Below are 14,752 nucleotides of genomic sequence, written 5' to 3'. Positions count from 1 at the left end.
CTCATTGTCAATGGATCATGGAATTTTCACTCCCTCAGATCATGTATATATAACTCCAACTTGCTGCTAGCTACTCAATCAAATTCAACTTTCTCCTGACAATAAGGATACCCTCAGATGGAAACACCATTCTCAAGTCATCTTCTTTGTAAAATCTGTGACAATATCCTAGCTCAAAAAGATTCGCAGCCAATTGAAAAAATTGCTCAACAAAAAGATTCGCAGCCAATTGAAAAAATTGCTCAACAAATCTGGAGAATGAACACCATACCAAGAATATAAATATTTTCTAGAATCTTAAATCAGACATTCCACCCGTCAGCAACCACCTTTTCTCTTTCATCCACATTATTGATCCAATCTGTAAGCTACATACTCCCTCCGTTCTTTTTTAATAGGCTGGTTTTGTTTTTAGAGAAATTTAAGGAAATTAAGAGAACTAATCACTGAAAGTGGTCCTCATGACACTTGTCAATAAAAGAAGTGAAAATGAAATGGTCCCCATGACACTTGTCAGCAAAAGAAGTGAAGTGAAATGGTCCACATGACACTTGTCATCAAAAGAAGAAGAGAAAAGTGGTCCCAAAAAATTAAAGTAACATTTGAATTTCCCAATTAGGAAACCAGCCTATTCTTTTGAAACATTTACTTATAGAAACCAGCCTATTAAAAAGGAACGGAGAGAGTATGTAATAATGCTCTTGAAACAAGGGAACATCTTGTTATGCACTGTATCTTCACTAAGGCAGTATGGGTTCGGTGCAGTATCAATCTCGAAACAACTTCTCAATGTGCTAGTAATGTCACCGACTGGTGCAAGGAATGGTTTAAAAGAAGCAATTGTCCTACTCATTGGGGAAGTTGGACTGAAATCATTGCCACCATTAGTTGATTTGTTTGGAAGGCAAGGTGTGAAACTATTTCCCAACAAAAAACTACAAACCCTATTCAAATCGGTAATCAGATAATAGTTCATTTTGAATGTTTTTCCAAATGCACCAGAATAACCATTATCCCTAGGACCCAAACTATCTCCCCTATTGAGCACACAAACAACTATCTGAATTTCCCATATCTTACAATATATGACAGGGTTTCTGAGCTCACTGGTATTGGACTATATATTTTCTTTTCAATTGGTATCCTAATTGGCATGAGAAGCTATGCTACCAGAGTTCACTCCAAAGACCAAGGAGACAGTCTAGAAGCCTTTGAAGCAAATGAAATAGGCTCATCTTTTGAAGTGCCGGCGCATCAATCTCAAGGGTGCAAATAAATAGCTGGCAAGAACTTCGAGGAGAGAAAAAAGAACTACAAGATGGATGGCTAATGGCACTGCCGACTCTATGTTAATTTTCAAGAATAGTTTTTCTAATATCTTTTGTAAGAATCTTAATTCCAAAAACTCGAGTGATCTTGTAAGACTGGCCAGACAGGGCTACTTACACCAGATTCAGTACTACTGTTAGATGAACTGCAGCTAGCTGCCAATTTATAATCTATGACTTCCTTTCTCTTCCGTGAATAAAGGTGAATCTCGCGGAACAGAATTGGATCCAGGAGCTCTCGATCTCTGCCACAATTCTCATAATCCTCCAAGGGTTGATACTAGAGGAACCATAGATAATGTTAACCCATGCTTTCTCTGATTATTTAACTATAGTTCATGTTGGCAGCCAAATGGCTGCAAGTAAAAAACCATATACTTCTACAACCATGGGAGGCTCATATTGAAATACCTCTGTGCAGCTACTAAGATGTCAACTTTAACGGTTACGAGCAATTGAGGCACAAGTTGTTGTCTCTAAATAAATATCAGCGTCAACATTAATCTTCAACCATGGATCATTAGGAAGCATTTACTCACGAACAAAAGTAATGGATTGATTCATCGGACTAACCACTTGATCAAATTCACAGTCATCAGCATGGTAATAAGAGTTAAACCAGAACAAACATTATGCAAAATCTATTAGTTGTTCTTGAATATAATGGAGTCACGAGGTTCCCGTATAGCCTATAACTAACATGTTCCAAGACAGAAATTATACTCCTTATCAGTAGTTAAAATCTAATGAAGAATTAGACCTTTTTTCGAATTCATATTATGAAATTCAGATCTAAAACTCAAAAATGAAACAAATAATACAATTTGTGTGAGAGGGCATTGTAAGAACCGGTGGTAAATATTCTTAACTTGGCTATCGCAAAAATACAGCCCAATGGTATATCAGGTATGTGCTTGCCTATCTTATGGAGGTCTCCAATATCACTTCGGAAAAATCTCCACATGAATAAGTGAATTTTCGGGGTAATCTTTTTCCTCCTCCAAAACTTAATGCAAGACACATCAAAATCATTTTGCGAAGAAGGCTCATCTGATTTACTTGCCAATATTTTCGGTAGGATTGAGAGGTAAAGTTTCCATGATTGGATATCATATTAGATATCATAATCTTGGATATCATCAATGCTGAGAAGAATTCAGGTAAACCTTTCGTGGTATGTCATATTAGATATCATAATCCTGCGAATACCAAGGCAGTTGGGTTTGATGCAAGATGATTACAGAAATGGACATTTCAGTGTTCGGTATGTCTTCATCTCACAAAGATCACATTTTATATCTCCTTTACACTACAAAATAGAACGTTAAGATAAGTGTTTATCAAAAAAAAAAAAAAAACATTGTCCATCTACGTTGATGAATTTTAACCTTGCGTCATTGGGGGCTACCTTGAAAGAATTTGAGGCGACACAAAAAGACAAAAAAGGTCACCCAAGCGTAAATCTAAGCTACCCCTTATCTCCGACATTTTTAAATAGCAAATATACCCTCCACAATCGGTAGATAAAACTACAATCGGAAGTTTATTTACGTAATCGGTAGATGTTAGGATAATCGGAAGTTATTGTGTGCATATGTAGTTTGAAAGTTTTGTTATTTTGAAAAAACCTACAATCGGAAGGTATTTATTTACCATGTCTCCCGATTATGAAGTTGCCCCAAAATTGATATTTGAAAAAATTTCAAATTTTTCGAATTTGGGAACTACCGTAATCGGTAGACATGGAGTTAACATGTCTTCCAATTATGGAGTTGCCCAAAAATTGATATTTGAAAAAATCTCTAGTTTTTCGAATTTGGGAACTACTTTAATCGGTAGGTTATAAAGTTCATCTAATCTACCGATGTTAAGCCCCACGTTAATCTGTAGACAATGATATAATGTTGTGTCCATTATAAGTCTATTTAGGTTCAGAAGAACAATAAAAATGAAGCCAATATAATCGTTAGCAATGGTTAATATTTATACCTCCGATTATGGACCTGTCTAACTTTTTTTTTGAAAAGTCACCAGAATCGGTAGTTAAGGTTGATAACATTACTATCGATTCTGCACATATCTCACAATTTTTTGAAAATTTACCAGAATCGGTAGGTAAGGTTGATATATATCCTCCGATTCTGGTGAAAAATTCTGCAGTTTCAGACAATCAAGTAATAAAAATAACTCAAAATACATTCATAACCCATAAACTTAAGAACATATAATCCAAAACAAGTATTTAAAACACCATAATCTGAAAGAAACTGTTAAAACAACATAATCCATAACATCGAACAACACATTATCACCTAATTCCTAGTTTTTTTATTAGTATTGTCATCTAAAGTTTTATAACGCTTAGGACGACCCGGACGACCCGCATTATCACCAGCATCACCTTCATCTCCCTCAATATTTCCTTCAGCACGAGAGCTTGAAGAAGCCTGAGATCTTTTGTTCGCCTTTGATTTTTTTTTCTTGGGAGGGTTCTTCGTCACTTTCTTCTCCCCAAACTCAGCTGCATACTCTTTATTATCAACATTATCAATCATCTCCCTACGCTTTTTTATCTTCTCAATTGGTACAGGATGTGCAGCCATTATGCAATCAACGCACCATTATTCACCTGTTTTTTTAATTGACAAAACATCAAATGGAGTTCACCTAAGAAATTGAATCGTAATATTAGAGGAAAAAGTCATAACCATACGCACCAGTTTATCATAACCTGGGGGTTTTTCTTTGATGATACATCTGTAAATGGAAGTCGTCGAGGTCGTCTTTGCTTTAAGCTCACGGATTACACGAAGATGTGAATGCTCCCGGTACCACTCCATATAGCCTGGAGCATTTTCATCACCTCGGTTGACAGCTCTCTCAGTGTTCACCAAGTGGTACATCCTCTTATCCCAGTGATCAACAACAGATGGTGTACCAGAGTAAACTACCTTGATGTTGTCCTGGTTAGACTCGATAGGCTCCACGTCCAACTTGAACTTGCCATTAATGTGATAGCATGGTACTGTTTGGAAAGCACCATGTTGTCGCATCACCCTGGAGCCATTGTACATCACATAACTTGTAGGGTGCCACAACGGCACAAAATAATGGGACAACTCGGAACGACCCGCTATATGTCAACTAGCTCGGTCTTCCTTGTATGGATCAAAGCATACCTCTGAGGCCTTAAGTGAGTCTAATTTCTCCCTCAAGCTAACCAACTGCTGCTCCTTTGTCCTTGAATAGTTGTCATTGAACTTGTACTTTGTTCCTCTCGGTGTACCTCTCTCCCACGCATGGGTTCACATCTGCCAATTTTAGACTGGGGTAGTGGTCATAGATCCATGTCTACATAGATATCAAACCAAGTATTAGAAATTGATTCTTAAATTATTAAAAAAAAAACATAACGATCAATGGATTAATAGAGTTGAAAAAAAATACCTGGAATAGACTCACGTTCCCGGTAAATTGGCTAGTTCTAAGCCTCGACGCCTTTCTCAACTCTGCCATCAAGAATGCAATAGTTGTCGTGCCCCAGGAAGTCCGCGATATTGAGAGGATGCAATAGTTGTAGAAGGTTGGCATCTACTCGGTTGACACTGCCATTGGGGAATATGACACATCTCAATACATCCAAGAGATAGGCGGTGGCCGCTGCATCCACTTCGGCATCACTTAACGGTCCTTGCATTTCTTTCTCGGCAGTGCCTTTGAACATCTTGATCAACTGACTCATGTTAAACTGTCTTACTTTGTAAGAGAAGCACATGCTGAACTCAATGTCTGATGTCTCTGTATCCCAACCAAAACACTTGTTACACAAATCATAAAGTTGTTCCCAACTTAACTGCTTTGTGTACTCATACTTGACATCCACACCATGGTCATTGAGATTTAGAATCTGCCTCGCATCATCTGGAGTAATGGTCATCTCCTCAAACTGCATATGAAAGGTGTCAGTCTCGGGATACATTCTCTCCACAAAATCCGATATCGCGACCTGATCATGTTTCAACATTGAGTTCTCGGCAGCATTAGATAATCCCGAGTTGGCTATAATTGTCTTGAGCCTTTCACATTCACCATCTAAAGGTAAATCTTTCAATACTTTTGATGGTGCGGCAGTGGGTTTGAGTAGACGAATCGCATCGGAATGATACTATTAAACACACAACACATTACAAAATTAATATAGTATTATTACGAATAAAACGACAATACGTTAGTAAAAAAGAATACGATTATTACCTCGGTTTCGTAGATTTCTCTGGCCCAGGAGTCTATGTAGCCAAATAACAATGCTCCTCCATCTCTAGGCATCCCCGGGATTTCTTCTTCAAAATCCGTCTTCTTCAACTCAATGGGGACAAGGTGTGATGCTTTCTTCGCGATTGCCTTCCTTGTAACTCCTCCTTCTCCTTGAGTACCACTTGGTTGTCCTTCTTCTTGAGTGATTACTGGAGCACTTTGTCCAACTTCATGTTGAGTGATTTCTTTAGCGCTTGCATGTACTTCTTCTTGAGTTCCTTGTTGAGCGCTTGGTTCCACTCCTTTTTGGCTCCCTTCCCTTTCTCTCCGCGCATTAGCGCTTAGTTTCTTACCCCCTTTTTGACGAGGCCCTGTAACAGTTGTATCTTGGACTTTCTTACCTCGCCTGTCCCTAAACAATAAAATTGATTCGTAAGAATTACATTACAAACTTCACAACCGGAAGTTATAATTAAAATATGACTTTCGATTATGCACAACCGGAAGCACGGGTAAAATCTTTTGTTCCGATTATACACAATCGAAAGTCATCTTCTAGTTGTTTCTCCCGATTATGCATCAAATTGGGTTCAGAAACTGATAAAGTCATGAGACATATATAATTGTAACAAAACAATCTAACATATCCCCCGGTTGCATATACTCGGAAGTAAATAAATGGACTCTGGCTTCCGATTAAAACGTATCCCCAAAATTGGATTTTGCTAAAATCTCAAAATTTTCAAATTTTACAACTTACATAATTGGTAGTGGGTTGAATTTGTCTAACCTACGATTACGTAAATCGTAAGACAAATATTATATATAGTATCTTCTGATTCTACCGAATCTGTGTATCCCTACATGTTCTAATCCTCTATTCAAATCGTAAGGCACAAAAAAAAACTAGCTACCGATTAGGTCAATTTTAGGGTTCAGTGGAAAGCAGCGATATATAATCGGGAGTACCCATAAATATTAACTCTTGATTCTGGTCGATATAACCGAAACCCTAGAAAATGGACACAATAGGGAGCAAAAATTGAAGACCTAAACTACCGATTCTGGGAAATAACCGAAAACCCTAGAATTTATTTTCATGGATTCGTCAAATTGAAGCAACATAAACACATAAAACGATAGAAACTTACCTAATTGGGTTCATTTCCTGGAGAGTTTGATTATCAGAATCACCACCACCACCTACATGAGCGGCTTCATCTTCTTCATCTTTTTCATGTTCTTCGTGTTCGTCGTCTTCTTCGTCATTTGCAGTAATTACTCGAGTTCCCGTGGGTTCATTTGTATTAGTCATCGTTTTATAGAAGAATCGACGATGTTTTTGATTCGGCGATGAACGACGACGATGAATTGAAGTTTGAATAGGGGAGAATAGTGTTTTTACTCTCCACAATCGGAAAGGAAGAAGAAGAGGAGAAGAAGAGTTGAAAAGAAAAGAAAGAAAATGAAATGAATGGGTGGTCTTAGTGGTTTAAAGGTTGTGTCGGAAATTTTAATTGGTAATAATATGATGTTCTTTTGCTGCCGATTATAGACGGTTGCCCGCAATTCAATTTTTCACAATTGTTAGTTTCCTGACGTTTATTATCTACATAATTGGTAGTCTCGTGATGTTATTTTATCTACCGATTGTGGTAGTAGCCCCAAATTTAATTATTTCAAAAGAAAGCAAAGAAGAGAAGAACATAGTCACAATCGGTAGATAAAAAAAAAACTCTAAACTACCGACTACGAAGGGACATATATGTATTTTCAATCTATTTTATCTTATTAGTCGCCCCTAATTCTTTCAGGGTTGCCCCTCATGAGGCCAAGAATTTTAAACTATATTTAACTTTCAGCATAAAGTTGTTGTGCTACTTGATTCGCTTTTACCACCGCCCATAGTTCATTTTTTTTCAATATTGATTCTTGTTAAGTACAAGGAAGAAATGAAAAATGGTGCAAAGATGGTTATATAGGCTTTAAACACAGTAAGACAGTCTACAACTATCGCAAACGTTCATTTAGAGACCAATATGATCATAACACGTGCCAATTTTTCGAATTATTGGAAATAGGGTGTAATACTACCTCCGTCCTACTATTAGTTGACTGACCTACTTTATAAACTAGGTCAACTAATAGTAGGACGGACGGAGTATTTGTAAGCCGGTGAGATCAAAATATGTTGCAAGAGTATATTAGTACATTTTAGTACATTTTTGGGATTTTGTATGCATGTATATCACATAAAAGTTAACGATAACATAGATGTCAAATCCGAAGCAGGGTAAAGCCAATATTAAATGTCGAAGTAGGGGCACAGGCCCCAAAGGTTCATCATTTCCCCATGCAGGGTTTAGATGGTACCACTTTGCGGGGAAGAAATGGGAAAAGGAAGCGTGAAGCGTGGGGTATGTAGCAGCTTCATACGAAAACTAGATAACTTTCCAACCTGCAAGATCTGCTATGGAATCTTTACATCCAGCAATGCTCATCTTCCGGATTTATCCAAAAGACTTGTCTGTTATTGGGTATATAACACTATTTGCATCAAACCCGTAAGTTATCGTTATACAAAGGATCAGCATAGATACGTAGAATAAGGATAAAAAACAAAACCTGGTTCCATAGATTAATGACTAACACAATCTTGAAATGCTCATTTAATTTCTGGAGTTCCCGACAATGTCAGATACATTTTCTTTCCACACCAGGTTCGTAAAACCAAAAGATTTTGCAAAAGAAGAAACCAGTTGTTCATGAAGCACTTCTTCACTAGGAAGTTCTAACTTTGTTTCTCTTCTCAATGATGTAACTCCTTTATTGGCAATTCCACAAGGTACAATATGCTTAAAATAATTAAGATCAGGATCGATGTTAAAAGCCAAACCATGAGATGTAACCCCTGACGAGATTTGAACCCCAATTGCTCCTATCTTCTTCTCTCCTACCCAAACCCCTGTCTCGCATTTGCTTCCTACACGAGCTTTCACACCATACAAAGATGCCAATTCAATCATTGTCAGTTCGAGATTTTCTACATACTTCCGAGCACCAAATCCTATATCCTTCAGAGAAATAATGGGATATAAGATAGCTTGATGCGGACCATGGAATGTTATGTCTCCCCCTCTGTGTAGTGAAGCTCAGCTCCCATACTCTGGAGCTCATCCTTGGAAACTAGCAAATTGTGATCAGTTCGCCGTTTCCCTAGTGTGTATGTAGGTGGATGTTGCAATGACAAAAGTGTATCTGAAATTTTCCCCAGTTTTCTATCAGAGACGAGCTTCTCCTGAAGCTTAAGTGCATCCAAGTAGTTTATGGTTCCCATCTTCAAAACCTCGAGGCTCCTACAAAGTAGCCTCATTACCTGCCAAAACAAGAAGAAATCCAAATGATGTCAGTGGTCGCATTTTAACTGGAGATATGCCACATCCAGATAACCTAAAACTTGTGCCAGAGATTTTGATGTAAATTAACAAAACAAACATGTTGAACACACTAAAACAAACATCGTCAAAGATCTTTGTTAGATGAAGTAGACTATCAATCTAAAGCAGCACTTCAGCATGCTAGTCTGAGACTTGGCCAAACAAAGTACCCAAGTCAGATTGGGCCAACCCTAGCCCTCGTATACTTAACAAAGTCGGCTTCCCGACCCTCCTAACTTACTATCAAGTTACTCTAAAATGTTGAAGCAACATCAGGTCAGTTAGACTTCTCTATCCAACAAACCTTATTTAAGAGCTACTGAGCTAGTGTCATAACGAGATGTGAATCTGTAAAATGTATGTTCAGCACATGTACCAACAGAAGCGAAGCAGCCATCTTGAGCAAATAAAATTTCCAAAGATCCATTTTGTACATAACCAACAATCATTTGGTGAGTGTGTCATAACTAAGAGCTCACTTATTTCATGTCTTTAAGAAGTTTAAAGCATTCCTCAAAATAACCATTCTGAACATAGCTAGAGATTAAAGAATTCCCGGTGATATTATCAGGTTTGACTGTGTCATTGAAGATTGAATGAGCTTCTTCAGATCTACCAAACTTCACATACACAGAAATAAGGGAATTACGGACTGTCGGATTTGATTGGTATCAGTTTTTCGAAACAAATCCATGTGATTCTCCAACAGTTGCAGCTGAAGAACATAGTGATAGGGGATTAATAACAGTCACTTGATTTGGTCTGAATCCAATCCCGACCAACTCTTGATGTTTATCCATGGCTTCCCAATCATATATGCAGAGTTGATCGAATTCCATGACACTATATCCCTTTCATGCATTAGTTCAAATACTCCTATTTACTAAACTTCCACATTTTCCAAACATTGCAATGAGGGAGTTTTGAACAAACAAATCTGAATCAAACCCGTTTTCTACAGACAATTTCCAAATGTTCTCACCTAACCGAAGATCTGCTGATAAAGCACAAACCTTTAGAAGGCAAGAAAATGTATATAAATCTGGTTTAAGACCTTTCATTTTCTTCTCATAAAGAGACTCGGGGCTTGTTGATGCAACCCGTTTGTGTAGTATGCCCTGATCATAGCGTTCAGCGTATACACACTATCAAACGGAACCAGGTAAAAAAATGATTTGGCCTCATATCCAAATACAGAGAATAGACAGATGAGTTTGGTTGCAAACAAGGAATCTTCTTCCAAACCATTTATCACTAACTTTGAGTGTATAAGCTTTCCAAATACAAGATTCTTTTTATGTGCACAAACTTCAAGTAATTGGCTACAGTATTTTGACCCTAAAATGGAAGCAACAAAGGTACTGGTATCAAAGTATTTGTTAGAGGCTGCAACTGATGAATATTAATGAAACTCAATTTTATGAACGAAATCGCCGATCTATGAAGAAGATTGAAATTATGATGCAAGTGTCATACTTTCTGGTTAAAAGAGAGGATACGTATTTCCCGTGGATATGTGTTGAACGAGAAATCATAGATCAGATGATAGTTCCACATCAGAATTGGACTGCAAAAATCAAATTCACTAGAGTAAAGGGTGGTTCAGTACTACTGCTGACTTCAGAGGCATATGAGTTGGATGTGAATCTATGAGTTTGTTGACCAAATGGATAGCCCCACTAAAAAATAGACTATCATCGTCATTGTAATTTTACCAACTATCATGAAATAGTTCTTGTCTAGTAACAGACAAGGCAATCAAGAGTAGTTATACGAAACAATATTACATATGAAATGGGACATCAACTATGAGATGCATAACAAGGGGTTAATTGTAACTTCAATACATATCCTTACTTGAATTACCTTTTTCTTCAAATTGGGATAACAATCTAACTACAGACAGGTCAACCTCATCTGAACCAAAAACGTAAAAAAACAGGTGAAGTTAGAAATCGCTACTAAGATGTGGATCAGATGAATACAAGGATAGGTAATAAGATGAGGATCAGATGAATACAAGGACAGGTAAAGGCAACAAATATCTGATCAAAATCAATTTGAAAGGACAAAATGGATTTCCCGATCAAATTTTGGCAGATATTGTCTCCTCGATATTAGAAAGATATCCTATTTCCTTTCCTTTTCATGGTAAGAGTGTTGGAAATTTTGTTACTGATTCGAAGGAATATCAACACCAAGTACTAAATCTATCACAAATCACAGATTCTATTCGAGGCAAAACACAAACGATTTGGGCCTTAGGTGCAGAAACTCGTTTTCACAATAACTGCGAAATTGATTGTATAAAACACGTATAATGATGGAAAATCAAAACCTAAACATCAAACAAACAAATGAGATCGCATTCAAGCGAAGTAATCCTCTTTAAACAAAAAAAATCAGATTGCATTCAAGCGAGATAATCCTCTATCCTTAACGCATTTGAAGAATATCTTCACACACGAATACACGAGCAGCACAAACCCCTTTCACTTTTTTTTAATAATTTCTAAGATTTTATTCTAGCTTAACTTAATTTTGCTTCTCCTGAAATGTTCTTCGTACGAAGAATAAGATGTTTTTTTTTTTAAAATAGCAAATGGCAACTTTAGAAGAGACATAACCTTCGCCATCAGATGACGTCTCTATGATTGAATCCAATATGTGTCGTTAGATCGTGTCCATTTGCAATCTAACCTTGATCTTCAGGTCGTGACTTGTCACAAACCGTTGGATCTCAATTTCTGCCAACAGATTCATTAGCCATCCCCTTGACCCAATTTCCATTTCACATCATAATTATTTCTTCCAGGAAGAGCTGCAGAGAAGATTTGTTATAGGTCCTAACAGTTACTTCAAACAACTAAGGCACACATTGGATTGAAGAATTCCATCAACCACTTAAAGATCATGTTGGGTCTGAGAGTTAATTTCAGAAATGTGAAGTATTAACATCTCATGAATAAAAACATCAGCACATTTCAAATTGAGAGAAATACGTACCAAGTTACTGATCTATTAACAGATGCCTCAATATCCATATCTAAAAGACAGACTTTTTGTACCAAACTATGCATAAACTAAACCCAACAATTCACTGAAACTGTACTAACTATTGAATACTTAAATCCTCACTCTTTGAGAGTAAACTTGTTACAACAAGCATAAGCTTACAGAATGTCATAAATACTAAAATGAGACTGAGCTAAAAAAGCATTGATGATCGTAGATATCTATGAGAGAGAAGATGTGAATGCTTTGTTATTTGACATTGTTTTTGCTGGGGATACTGATTGCCAGCGGTACAGAGAAAGTATGTGTGGAGTAAGAAATCCACAATGCAAAGCTTTCGCTGTTGCGATAAGCAAGCAGCTGTGTAAGGCGGAAAATGTGTCCTCCAATGTATCAGGAGCTCATAGATGTTAAGGTCCTACAGAAATGTGAAGCATATAGAATAAAATAATTGATGGCATTCATAATAAGCCTTCCTCTACCAAATAACTTAACCATGGCAAGTCTATCCTATCTCTTAAGGATTTAATATCCCACTGAATTGAAATGTTAAATCTGGTTCAGTGTAAGCTCTGGTTATATAAGCATTTAACATCATATCCAAATCAAGTGCAATTCCCACATGTATGTGTACTCGGTATAATGCTGTGGTTTCCCGTATGTAGGAAATCGCATGAAGAATCATCAGATGCAGACACGGAACTCACTAGTGTCAAAGGTACGTTGATGTTGGCTCACAGTGTTTACTTATATGTGCAAAATAAGACAAAGTTGCAACACCAGCCAATGAAACACGATCAATATTCAAATTAACCAAATTGTTAAAATCTACATGCTATCCAATTTGATCTTCAAATTTAAAGCAAACTAAATACTAGTTTTTAACCTTGAATGATATGTGAATGGCATTTTTAACAAAATCATAGATGCACTGATTGCATTCCTATAGCAGTGTTGTATAAGGTAGACCTACATTACTAACGTAGTGTTACTGTGTGCAATGTGACATCGTATAACTGCATTTTGCAGGGGTCTATGAGCAAATTTGATAAATGCATATGGTATAGAGTTCTGTATTGAGGCAACAACAGAGAAAAAGGAACAAAAATGCAAAGCACTAAATGTGCAACCTCGTACCGAGATAGTACTACTATAACCAACATATAATTCAATAACATCAAAATAGGGATAAAAATTAACTCTTAATAAATCAAACAATCACACAACCTTAAAAGAGGAGAGCCAATGAGTTTTAATTAGGAATGTACCAAGAGAACTGAAACATTTCATGGGTCAACGAAAATATAAATAGTCTCATTTAGAAGGAAAGTACGAACCTCGATGGAAAACCTAGCTTTATTCTTCGCTGAAATAGAAGAAAAATGCTTGCAGAAGAAGGAACAGACGATGTTAGCGAAACCACAATCGGAAAGGAAACATGAAAGACGGTCCTCTCTCTTACTCTCCTATCTATCTTTCTTTCTCTCTCTGTCTGAGAAGTCTTTATTCCCCGTTATCTTTCACCTGGCCAGTGACTAAATACAACATACGTTTGGGTTAACTACAGCCCTATTTCCAAATTCAAAATAATTTAAACCTAAATGAGAGGTGGTAAGCAAAACCCACTTCATTTTTAATTCCGATCGGATATGGACTTGGCCATAAACTTGGGAAACTTTTAGGGAAAATTAGGTTAAGGCGCAATCCATGGATTGCCGTTTGTACCATATTAAAATAGTGTACGTGTAAACCGCGTAAGCTATTTGATATCGGTAAAATGTGGATTTATTGAGGAAATCCACATGGTTTATTGGGGAAGCCCGATTAGGTTTATCAAGGAAACCCAGTGGTTTATTAAGGAAACCAAAAATGGTTTATTAAAGAAGCCCGACAGGGTTTATCAAGAAAACCCAGTGGTTTATTAAGGAAACCCAAAAATGGCTTATTAAAGAAGCCTGACTGGGTTTATCAAGGAAACCCAGTGGTTTATTAAGGAAACCAAAAATGGCTATTAGAGAAGCCCGACTGGGTTTATCAAGGAAACCCAGTGGTTTATTAAGGAAACCAAATATGACTTATTAAAGAAGCCCGTCTGGGTTTATCAAGGAAACCCGGTGGTTTACTAAGGAAACCAAATATGCCTTATAAAATAAGCCTGACTGGGTTTATTAAGGAAACCAAAAATGGCTTATTAAAGAAGCCCGACTGGGTTTATCAAGGAAACCCAGTGGTTTAATAAGGAAACCCAAAAATGGTTTAGAAGCCCGACTGGGTTTATCAAGGAAACCCGGTGGTTTATTAAGGAAACCAAATATGGCTTATTAAAGAAGCTCGACTGGGTTTATCAAGGAAACCCAGTGGTTTATTAAGGAAACCAAAAATGGCTTATTAAAGAAGCCTGACTGGGTTTATCAAGTAGGGGTGTGCAACGGACGGACGGTTGCGGATTAGGGGTCACCCGCATCCAAACCATATAAGTTACGGATTTGGGAAATCAAACCGTGTCCAGCCCAATCACCCGCGGATTTCACATCCGCGGATCAACGGATGATACAAGACGGTTGCGGATTAACCGCGGATTTACCCATTGTTGGCTCTATGTCCGACTACTCGGATTTTGCAGACTGATGATCAATGGGAAGTTCATAGCAATACCAAAACGAAAGTACTTAATTATGAGTTCATAGAGTGTAAACCTCTGGTGCCATCTAAGAGCTT

The 14,752-nt window shown here is 37.2% G+C and overlaps 1 pseudogene; it reads right to left on the bottom strand.

Annotated features, from left to right (window-relative positions):
* Positions 1-8,226: 8,226 nt before the first annotated feature.
* On the bottom strand, positions 8,227-13,537 carry LOC113287409 (annotated as a pseudogene).
* Between the last annotated feature and the right edge of the window lie 1,215 nt (positions 13,538-14,752).

The sequence above is a fragment of the Papaver somniferum genome, chromosome 6 (assembly GCF_003573695.1).
Source record: "Papaver somniferum cultivar HN1 chromosome 6, ASM357369v1, whole genome shotgun sequence".
Taxonomy (NCBI): domain Eukaryota; kingdom Viridiplantae; phylum Streptophyta; class Magnoliopsida; order Ranunculales; family Papaveraceae; genus Papaver; species Papaver somniferum.
This window is presented reverse-complemented; position numbering and strand designations above follow the sequence as displayed.